This window comes from Suricata suricatta, chromosome 10 (genome assembly GCF_006229205.1).
Source record: "Suricata suricatta isolate VVHF042 chromosome 10, meerkat_22Aug2017_6uvM2_HiC, whole genome shotgun sequence".
Classification (NCBI taxonomy): domain Eukaryota; kingdom Metazoa; phylum Chordata; class Mammalia; order Carnivora; family Herpestidae; genus Suricata; species Suricata suricatta.
Genome location: NC_043709.1, coordinates 9,229,582 through 9,240,186, shown reverse-complemented (window position 1 = coordinate 9,240,186; position 10,605 = coordinate 9,229,582). Strand labels below are relative to the sequence as shown.

The 10,605-nt window shown below is 57.1% G+C and overlaps 2 protein-coding genes across 5 annotated transcripts in view; one reads left to right on the top strand and one right to left on the bottom strand.

Annotated features, from left to right (window-relative positions):
* KCNJ4 (potassium voltage-gated channel subfamily J member 4) overlaps positions 1–1,026 on the bottom strand; it is a 24,436-nt gene extending 23,410 nt beyond the window's left edge. The window contains exon 1 of the mRNA XM_029954298.1: positions 1,005–1,026. The gene's annotated coding sequence lies outside the window, so the exon portion shown is untranslated. The remainder of the gene's footprint in view (positions 1–1,004) is intronic.
* Positions 1,027–5,097: 4,071 nt separating this feature from the next.
* Positions 5,098–10,605, top strand: part of KDELR3 (KDEL endoplasmic reticulum protein retention receptor 3) — a 17,077-nt gene continuing 11,569 nt past the window's right edge. Inside the window, exons 1-5 of one of the 4 annotated variants that reach the window (XM_029955840.1) lie at positions 5,098–5,261; positions 6,635–6,741; positions 7,447–7,715; positions 9,834–9,904; positions 10,076–10,178. The gene's annotated coding sequence lies outside the window, so the exon portion shown is untranslated. The remainder of the gene's footprint in view (positions 5,262–6,634; positions 6,742–7,446; positions 7,716–9,833; positions 9,905–10,075; positions 10,179–10,605) is intronic. The other 3 variants (XM_029955841.1, XM_029955839.1, XM_029955842.1) reach the window with 3 other exon arrangements.

Below are 10,605 nucleotides of genomic sequence, written 5' to 3'. Positions count from 1 at the left end.
GGGCCCCGGCGCAGCCCCTCCCCCGCGGCCCAGCGGGTCCTCGAACCCCCTTCCCTAGGCCTGCCGCGCGGGGCAGGGCCGGGGGCCGGGGGCTGCGTGGCCCCGCTCCTGCCCCAGATCCTGCCCGGGTTTTCCTCCTCCCTCCAGGAGCGCTCCTCCCAGAACCCATTCCGAGAATCCGTTCCCGGGTTTTTCTGGCCCCCGCGGACAGGTCTGTAGGGTTCCTCGGAGCCGGGAAGGAGGTGGGTGGGAGAAGGTCCGTGCTGGGTCCGGAGGCTCCTGGCCTCGGTGCTCAGCGATCCCCTTCCCTTCCTGAAGTACCGGCATTTAAAGACCCGACGCACAGTGCTCCGGTAGACGGAGATGGCCCGGCTGGAGGGACCCTCCCAATCACCTAGACAGACAGCAGCACCTCATTTTACAGACTGGGAGACTGCGTGCCAGCGAGGGTCGTGGGCTTGCCCAAGGTCACCCAGAGGTGGTAGAGTCGCCATCTCTTATTCTCTGCGCCCACACGAATCCCAAAAGTCTTTGCAAAGGGAGGATCCCCGCCCTGAGTGTGCTCCAGGTCTGGGCTCCACACTCCGGGCTGTGGGGAGTGCACCCTCCCTGGCCATCCCCCCACCTCACCCGACCCTCTGAGGAGGCAAAATGCTCTTCCACCCTGGTAGGATGAGAGAATGCCTGTAGTTAGACAACCAGAAGAACTTCCTGAGAGCCCCGCTATCTGTGGCTAGTCTCAGTTAGGGGGAGAGACCGAGGCACCCCAAAGCCGGACGAGAATGTACACAAGATGAACTCTCCTCTAGCTTCCCCTCCAAGCCAATCGGAGTCTGTGTCCCGCACACTAACCACCATGACTGTCTCCCTTACCCTGTCTCCTCCCCACCCCCAGCTGGGATCCAGTTCCAACTCCTCAGCATGATGTACAGTCAGGCCCCACCTTATCCAGCACCCTATATACCCACACATACACCCTGATTCCCACAGATTCCAGAACATACCAGATGCTTCCGCACCTCTCTGCCTTTGCGCGTGCTGTTCTTCCTGCCTGAGGTGCCCTTCCTTCTTCTCTGCCCAGAGAATTCCTGGTGCTCTCCAAGCCCGGGCTGCCCGCACTTCCCCCGGGAGGGCCTCCTGATTCCCGAAGCAGAAGTGGTTCGTTACCCACTCATTTGTTCAACCAGCCTTGGTGCCCCAATATTTTATTTAACCTGTTTGTAACATGGGGTCCCTACACGTCCCTCCGCCCACAGGGGCAGATGAAGGGAGGTAGATGCACAAGAAAGGCACGGCTCATAGTAGGTGCTCAATAAATGTGAGTGTCCTTTCTCAGTCCTCCTCCCTTCAACTCTGTGCAGAGCCCTGGAGAGCATTCCATGGCCGCCTCCCTCCTGACTCCGTGGTGTCCTCACCCCAAGGCAGCCAGGACTGGTGTTCGCCTGAGTCTTTGGGGTGAATGGTTGGGTGAATTTAACCAATCGGGATCCTGGGTCAGTGGCAGGTAAGTGCCTGCTCCCTCTCACACCTTTCCGGGGAAACCGGAAAAATGCAGGTGAAGCAAATGGCCCGTGGTCCCTTCCCCTAGCCAGAGGCCTGGCCTGGTGGCTGCCCTGGGAGTGTGGGGTGCCAGGGAAGGAGGGAGGTGTCTGCCAACCCAGAGCCCCTGTCCCTGTAGGATCAGGCCTGATGCCAGGTCACTGGGCGCAGGTTTAAGGAAAAAGTAGAGGCTCAAGGGACAGTGACTTTTGGGAGACAGGCGAGGGGGGCCTGGTGGCTGTGACATCATAGGGTTGAGAGGAAGCATTTGGGAATGGTCACCTTGCTAGTTCTGGGACCCCCTCTTCCTCATGTCCTGTAAGGAGGGTCTGGTGGGGGTCGAGGGCAGACTGGGAGGCGGGAGGGAGATGCAGGAAGGACAGCTCCGGTCAGAGAGAGGTTCAGGGACCCCAGGAAAAAGAATCCCTTCCCCCCCCCAAGCCTTGAGCACCTCTGGGCAGCTCGCCTCTCCTCTCTGTGCCTCAGTTTCTTCATAGGTATGATATCCTATCATATCATAGGAGAGTACCCCCACAGATGAGATGATGGAAGACTAGAGGGAGAATCACCCTTTGAGAAGGACAAGGGTGGGGAGGGGAGGGGGGAGGGGGGAGGGGTGTGAGACCGGTATGTGGAGGCCTGCAGAAGCAGGGGAGAGAGGTTTGGATGTCAGAACCTGGGTGACCCCGGGTGCATTGCTTGCCATCCCTGGACCTCTGGAGCCTCATCTGTGATGGGACAGTCTAGACTGGGTCCCCAAAGGGCGACCAAACTTTGTCTTAAATCCAGCAGAGAAGCACCCCCTGGAAGGAGCGAGCAGGACCGGGCACCCTTGGGTGGTTCCATTAGCCCAGCACTATCACAGGCCCTCACAGGCGTTGTCCCATTTCATCCTTACAAGAACTCTATGATGCGGGTGCTTGTTACCGATGGGGAAACTGAGGCACGGGTCACATTGTTATGGGTGGTGGGGCCTGGGTGGCCAGGAACAACTCTCTGGGAGGGAGAGACTCGCTCTGAAGTTTGGTGGTAAAACCTACGGCCACCCTGACATTTTGCCAAAGCCCCAGGCCCATCTCGAATTCTCAGATTTGATCCTCACAACATCTTCACGGGGGAGAGTCTGAGTGTCCCTAGTGCACAGGTGGGAAAACCGAACTAAGACATAGAGGAAATGCCTTGCTCGGTCTCGCTCAGAGAGGAAGCAAGGGTCTGAGCCAGAAGGGGACTCAGTTTCCCCTAGTTTCTGGGGAAAGGTCGTTCCAGGCCAGCAGGGCACCCATTAACTGGGAACCCAATCAGGCCTCCCTGGTCCCACAGAGGCCTTGCGAACCTGTGCAGAGGTCAGGGGGACTGACGGTGAGGGGGCTTGGGCCAGGCAGGTTGGACAACTGGAATGGGGCAGGTGGACGGGAAGAGCCATTTCAGAATGCCAGAGTCACAGGGTCTAGAGGCTTGGGGCTTACAGAGTTCCTTGACGTCTGGCCAGCCCATTCCTCAGATGGGACCAACTGAGGCAGCCCAGCAGCTTAGATTGGTCCTCAGACCAGGACACAGCTGGCCTGCCTCAGAACTCTGAAGTCCCAGCAGCCCTGAGGGGTGAGGATGATGGTGGGGACAGGGGCAATGGGAGTGCATGACCCAACCCAGCAGGCTATGCCCTGCGGATGGAGGACTGAAGGGGTCTCTCCCGCCCTCCACCCCCACCCTCGCCCACCCCCCAGCGCTCAGTAGTCACCAGGGTGGAATATTTTAGCACCTATAGAAAAACCGCCACAGACGGCCTGTGGCAGCTGTTGCTAAGGAGACGCTCCCAAAATAGCCCCCCTCCGCCAACCTTTCCCGCGGTTGCTCCTGCTGTGGGGAGGGGAGGAGGCCAGGAGGGGAGGGGGCGGCACACGAACCCTGGACCCAGGTTCACCTACCTCCCCCCTTGCTCCTGCTACCCACGCCACCCGAACACTGGGGCAAGCCGATGACCCGGGCAGCCACAGGTCTGCAGAGGGGACACAGGCTCTGGCCTGGGTGTGCCTGTGGCCTCAACTGCAGCCCTCAGCTGGAGGAAGGTCACCCAGATGACGGGAGACGGGGGACAGAAGAGCCCCTGCACCTCAAACCCCCAGCACACTCCTATACCTGCACAATCACAGACTTCAGAGTTTTACACATCCACTTGTCCACACCACAAGTTCAATGCCACAAATGCTCCCCCGCCCCGAATAGGCATATTTGCCACCCAAGACACAAATAGACGCCTCTGTAAACACATATGCCTCAAATACACAACATACACCTGCAAGAACATGCCACGCAGCCCGAAATACACACATTTACGTACACATCCTCAAATATGAATCCCAAGTGCACACAAACACCAATGTATGCATGCATGCCTGGCTCACGGACACACGCGCACACCCCCTGATGTAGCTACAGTCTCACAGCACACGAATACACAACTGCACAAACACACACCCAGTGCGTGGCATTCAGGGAGCACCAAGGGGTGTTAGCATCGGGTTCTGTGCGGAGGCACGCATGCCCTGGGCTCTCCAGGCATCCTCACTTAGTGGAGAACTTCTAATATCCAGCCACAGGGTAGAAGATCAGGAGGAGGTGTACGGGAGTAGAGGTTGACGTCGCTGTGACTTGCTCAAGTGGGTGGGGTGGTCGGGGACCAGTGGATGCCTGTTGGGCACCGGGGGGAATTCACCTGGGTCCATTTCTTGGGAAGGGGGAAATTCCAGGAGGGAACTCTCCCTTGCAGACTGGAAACCTCTGGGCATGGAGAGCTGGAAGCCCAGGTTCACGGGCATCTGGAGGTCACCGAGCCTGCAGATGGGCCTGGGGTTGAGAAGGAAGACAAGAGACCCTAGAGTGGCAGCAGTGATGGTCCTTAACGTGTGCCCAGCGCTTTGCAATTTACAAGCGACTTTACACTTTACGCTTGTCAACTCTGAGAAATCAGGGGGCTGTCCCATCTCCGACGCACAGGCGGCAGAGGGGACCTGAAGACCACACAGCAAGTTGCTAGCAGAACTGGAACCGGAGCCCAAGGAGGTGCCAGCAACCAACTCCAAGCACCTTCTGCTTGGCCACAGGGCACAAGCTGGAAAGCAGGCCAGCAGGGTGCAGGGCTCGCCTTTGCCCCTGATTCGCCCTGTGACAGTGGGGAGCACCAAGCCCTCCATCTCCCCACCTGGAAAGCTGAGAGCAAATCCGGGTCAGTGTGTGTGTATATACCCAGTAGTTTGTGGCCACAGGGCTAGGGAGGGGTGCTTGCCAGATGCTTTCAGACTGGCAGCGCAAGGAGGAAGGGCACCAGCAGCTCGCCTCCGCACTTTACCAATCACCCCCTCCCCGACTCTCTCCACCGCCCCCCCCCCCCCCCCCCCCCCCCCCCCCCCCCCCCCCCCCCCCCCCCCCCCCCCCCCCCCCCCCCCCCCCCCCCCCCCCCCCCCCCCCCCCCGCATCGAGCGCACCACGCGCTCCGTGGTTCCGGTTCATGAATCCGGGCTCCGGGTCTTCGCTGACGCCTCGTCACTCCGGAGACGCGGCGAGCGGCTTGCAGTTGCCTTGGGAACCTCGCGGCTGCCTAACTGCGCGGCGCACGACTCTCCCGAGCGCGGGGCGCTGCGCCTGCACCCCGAGCCGAGGAGTGTGGCCTTTGATGTCTCAGAAAGACACCTGTCGCCAGCAGCAAAGGGAGGGGGCTTCGCAAGGTTTGTTATGTTTTCTTTTTCTATTAATTGAGGTGTAACTTACAAGCCGTCATACCTACATCATAAGAGAACAGCTCCATGGATTTTTATATGGGCTTAAAACCCGTGTAATCCCCACTCGGATCAAGATACACAACACATCTAGCACCCCAGAAGGCCTCCTCGGGCCGAGAAGTTATTTTTAATTGTCTTTTTTGCACTTCTCCTGGAATAAACTGGCGAGGGAGTGATCGCCTTCTGAGAACACAGAATTTTCTTGTTTTCTCCTCATTCTGCTTTGCCAGGCCCTCTTTGGGCCTTGGTGTCCCCTAAAGCCTCTGCTTGTTGAATGGTTTACTGCTTGCAAAGCGCTTTAGAAACATAGCTAACTTTGACTAACCTATGAAGGCAGTACTTGGTTTAGGCCCAGGTTACCCATGAGAACAGTGTGACTTCGAAAAATAAAATGAGCGGGGGGGGGTCCTGGGTGGCTCAGTTGGTTAGGCAGCCGATTTCAGCTCAGGTCATGATCTCACAGTTCATGGGTTCGAGCCCCGCGTCGGGCTCTGGGCTGACACCCTGGAGCCTGGAGCCTGCTTTGGATTCTGTGTCTTCCTCTCTCTCCGCCCTCCTCTGCTCATGCTCTGTCTCTCAAAAATAAAATAAAATGTTAAAGAAAAGAAAGGAAGATAAAATGAATTGCCCAAATTCGGACAGCGCCTCAGGAAGTGGCGAAACTTGAGACCTGAACAAAGATCTGTCTCACCTTGATGGTGATCCTTCCCCCACTCCCCTTTTTCCCATTTATCGGCCTCTTTTTTTGTTGTTGTTAATGTGTTTTATTTATTTCTTATTAAATCTTATTTTTTAAATGTTTTATTTAGTTTTGATACAGAGAGAGACAGAGCATGAGACGGGGAGGGGCAGAGAGAGAAGGAGATACAGACCTGGAAGCAGGCTCCAGGCTCTGAGCTAGCTGTCAGCACAGAGCCCAACGTGGGGCTCGAACCCACGAACGTGAGATTTGACCCGAGCTGAAGTCGGAGGCTTAACCGACTGAGCCACCCAGGCGCCCCATGTTTTATTTATTTTTGAGAGACAGAGACACCTCGAGCAGGGGAGGGTCAGAGAGAGAGGGAGACACAGAATCCAAAGACATGCTCCAGGCTCTGAGCTAGCTGTCGGCACAGAGCCAGATGTGGGGCTCAGTCCCATGAACCGTGAGATCATGACCGGAGCTGATGTCATACGCTCAACCGACTGAGCCAGCCAGGCGCCCCTATCGGCCTCTTCTTAAGAGCTGTGCAAATATACACTGAGAGAGCGGGTTATATTTCTGTGCCTTGGCATACATAGTTCCTTCTACCTGGGACTCCTACTCTTTTTTTCCCCAGGTTTGGTCCTTCAGGCAAACTCCTACTCATCCTGCAAAACCCACTGGGGCATCATTTGAAGCCTTCCTCCCTGCAATCCTCCCTCGAGACTCCCCCCACAACCAAGGGTGATTACGCTCTCATCTGTGTCATATATAACTCCTGCACTGACACCGCCTCCCACGGTGCCCTAAGGGCTCCTCGAGGCCTCCTCTGTGTCCACCCTGCAAGGCACCAGCACACAGCTGGTCTTCAACAAATGTGCTTGGGGCTAAAAGCAGAGGTTTTGGAAACTTGGTTTCCCACTGTGTAAAAATAGGGCCTCCCTCACCCTGATGAATGTCACTCAAGAGATGTTGGGGGGTGGGCTGCTTCCAGAACATCTGGGGCAGAGCTGCAGGAAGAGAAAGGCTGCCCTCAGCCCACCCAGACTAGGTCAGGTCCCACCTCCCGAAGGATGCCTCAGGCTGCCTGGGAAGAGTTCATTCCTTCTACTGGGCAGCGGCCACTCGTGCCAGAGGAAGCCATAGGGGTGCTTGGTGACCCGAGGGAGTCCCAGGAGCGGGGGCCCATGGCTCCCCGTTCTTTGCAGGGCCCTGCCCAGCGAGAGGCAGGTGGGTAGCCTCAGGGAACTGGTTTCCACTTGATATCCACAGGGTCCTTCCACCCAGAATTTGAGGCAATTGGCAGGATATTCACTTGGGTGCATAGCAAAGTGTGACAAAGGGCGAGGACCAGGAAGGAAAAGAGATTATTATATCCATTTTCCCCCCTATAACTCAGTAACTCCCCCATTCACTCTCCTTTGACTTTGAATTTGCTTTGTTAATCAGGAAAAAGGAAGCCTTGCCCTTTGAGCTGAAGGAAGTTTCCCTCCAACCGCATTCCAACAGCAGACACATTTTGGGGTGTTAGGAAAATGAGGCTTGCAGGAATGAGGGACGTGCCCAGAACCACGCAGCGTCAGAGACAGAGAGTGGCTGATGGCGCAGGTGGCCAAAGAGCTGGCACGGGCTAGAGCCAAGAGTTTTCAACGAATCGAGGATTTTCCCTCTTCTCTACAAGGAGCTTTGAAAAATGTTCCAGCTTACAAACAGGATGGGTATGAGAAAGGCAGGGCAGATTACTAAGCACAGGGTGGTGGAACTTTGGGGAGAGACGTCTGTGTGCTCTGGGGGAGCAAGAGACAAGTTTGAACCTCAGTTTCCTCATCTGTAAAATGGGCATGATGAGCGCCTCATCTTGAGACATAGGGAGTTTCAGTTTCCTAGGGACACTGGAAAGACTGGATGCAGGAAGGACCAATTCATCAGTCAGCAACAGTTTTCCCTTCATTATCCCCATTAACAGATGGGAAAGCGGAGGCCCAGGGAGGGGCCATGGGAGGCTCAAGGCCACCGGGGCCAGCCCAGGACAAGAGCTTGGCCCTGGGGCCACCCAGCCTGGGTTCTCTCCCCCTCCACCCCCATGGTGGTCATTCATCAGACCTGCCCTGGTCCCGGCCAGTCCCCCTGGGCGGGGCAGGGTGTTGGAGAAACAGAGGGAAGAGAATTCTAGCCTTGTTCCAGCCTCCGCTGCCAGTCGGGGCTGCTTCTCAGGAGGACAGATGTTTCACCAAATGGCAAATGCACGTGCTTTTTCCTGGCTTAGGGAGGAGGTGGGCGCTGAGAAGGAGATGCCAGCTGGTAGGGCAGAGAACCATAGCCACACCTGAGGGGTTTAAATAGCCACCGCCTTCTCTGGGCGACGCTGAAAGAGAGGCATCTGGGCAGGACTGGTGGGGGGAGCAGAGAACAGAGCAGCCCATTCAGAGCCTGTTGAAGCCCCAGGAGGAGTGCCGGGCTCCTCATCCCAAAAAGACTTGGCTTATGCACCTCACCTCCCTGGACCCCCGTAGCTGTCACCTGCAAAGGGAGGGTGGCAAGCCTGTTTGAGTAGAGGCTGAACGGATAGAACTAAGGAACGTGCAAGGAACCCCGTCAGTGCTCAGTACTTGTTGGCTGTTGTTTTCCCAACCTCCCTGCGGGAGCTAGAGTACCCCCTGCAATATCCCTGACAAATGGGCACCCACCCCCTGTTCACCCACCTCTGGTGACAGGGATCTCACCCTCCCCTATTGACAACCTCCGTGCAAGGCATTCATTTAATTGCATAAACCCTGGGGGCGCCTGGTTGGCTCTGGAGGAGAAGCCTGTGACTCTTGATCTCGGGGTCGTGGGTTGAAGCCCCATGTTGGGTGGAGAGATTACTTAAAAATAAAATCTTTTGGGGCGCCTGGGCGGCTCAGTGAGATAAGCAGCTGACATCGGCTCGGGTCATGATCTCGCGGTTCGTGCGTTCGAGCCCCGCGTCAGGCTCTGGGCTGACAACTCAGAGCCTGGAGCCTGCTTTGGATTCGGTATCTCCCTCCCTCTCTGCCCCTCCCCCTGCTCACGCTCTGTCTTTCTGTCTCTCAAAAAAATAGATAAATGTTAAAAAATTTTTTAATAAAATCATGTTTTTAAAAAAGCCATGAATTGCATAAGCCTTGGCGTCAGACTGTGTGTTGGAATCCAGGCTCCACTACTTAGAGTCTATGTGACTTTAAGCAAATTACTTAACCTGGCTGTGCCTCAGTTTCCCCGGTGTAGAACCGGACTAGTAGTACCTCCCTCCGAGTGTTGCTTAGAGCAGCGCCTCTCAGGATTCCGTCCCCGTGAATCAGCCAGGCGCCTTTTTTAACTGCAGATTCAGAATCAGTGGGTCTGAGGTAGGGCTCAAGATTCGTTTTATTTTTGTTTCTTTTTTTTTTTGAGGGGGGGAGGGGCAGAGAGAGGGATCGAGAGAGAATCCCAAGCAGGCTTCACACTGTCGGCACAGAGCCCCCGTTCGAGGCTCGAACCCACAAGCCAGGAGATCATGACCTCAGCTGGAGTCAGGTGCTTAACTGGCCCAGGGGCCCAGGAGCCCTAGGGGCTTGAGAGTCTCCATTCCCAGCAGGTGATAGAAATGCTGCCGGCCCTTGGGCCACATTTTGAGTCTCAAAGGACTGCCTTGGGGAGAGGCCGTGGAAGGGTGATGAGAAGGGGTTCAACAGATTCTATCCCAGCAAAGCGTCTCTGGCTGTGGCAGGGATGAGGATGGGAGGAGGCCACCCTCCTCTTTGGGGAGAGAGGAAGATCCTGGAGTCAAAAGGAGGGAGGTAAAAAGGGCCCTTCTCTCCTGTGGTCCACTCTTACAGATGCAGAGACCAAGGTCCAGAGAGAGTGGCTGACCTGCTGTGGCCACACAGCGCTGGGAAGACTCCTGCCGGTCGGTGGTCTTTCGCCCTTCCTGCCTCCCACCTGGCTGGCCCCCCGCCCCCAGCCCTCTGGAGCCTCCCGGCCCTGAGCTCCTGTTTAACATCTCATTAAGAGGGAGACACTAGCCGGGGCCCTGGATCTCCCTGACAGACGTCTTTCATACAGTAACCTCATTTTACAGATGAGACAACGGAGGCCCCCAGCACCCCTGCGGAACAGAGCTCAGCCTGACTCCAAACATGAGGGCCATCAGGTCAGGCCAAGGTGGTGGGAACAGTGAACAGGTAAGAGGGCAGGATTGGGTGCGGCCTCTTCTCCCCACTCAAGGAGGGAGGAGTTGAACCCCAAGTTGATGCTGATGGCAGCAGTGGGTCCCATGAATGGGGTGCTGCCAAGCCTCTAGGCTTATGCCCTCCAGGGACCCTGCCTTCCCCCCCCCACCGCCTGAGTTTTTAACCTTGGATGCGGATGAAGGGGTCCAGGCAGAGAGAGGGGCGGGGGTGGGGTGGGGTCTGGCCCAAGGTCACATGCGGGAGGCCCTGCGACTGCCGTGGGGACGGGGGGAGCGCAAAGGCAGCAGCCGGGCACCCGGTAGGTGGGCAGCGGGCGCCGGAAGCCCCCAGGCCGGGCCGGCTGCCCCGCCCCGGGGCCGAGGTGCTGGGACCGGAGGGAGACGGGAGGGAGGCGGGATCTCGGGCGGCGGCGCTTCCT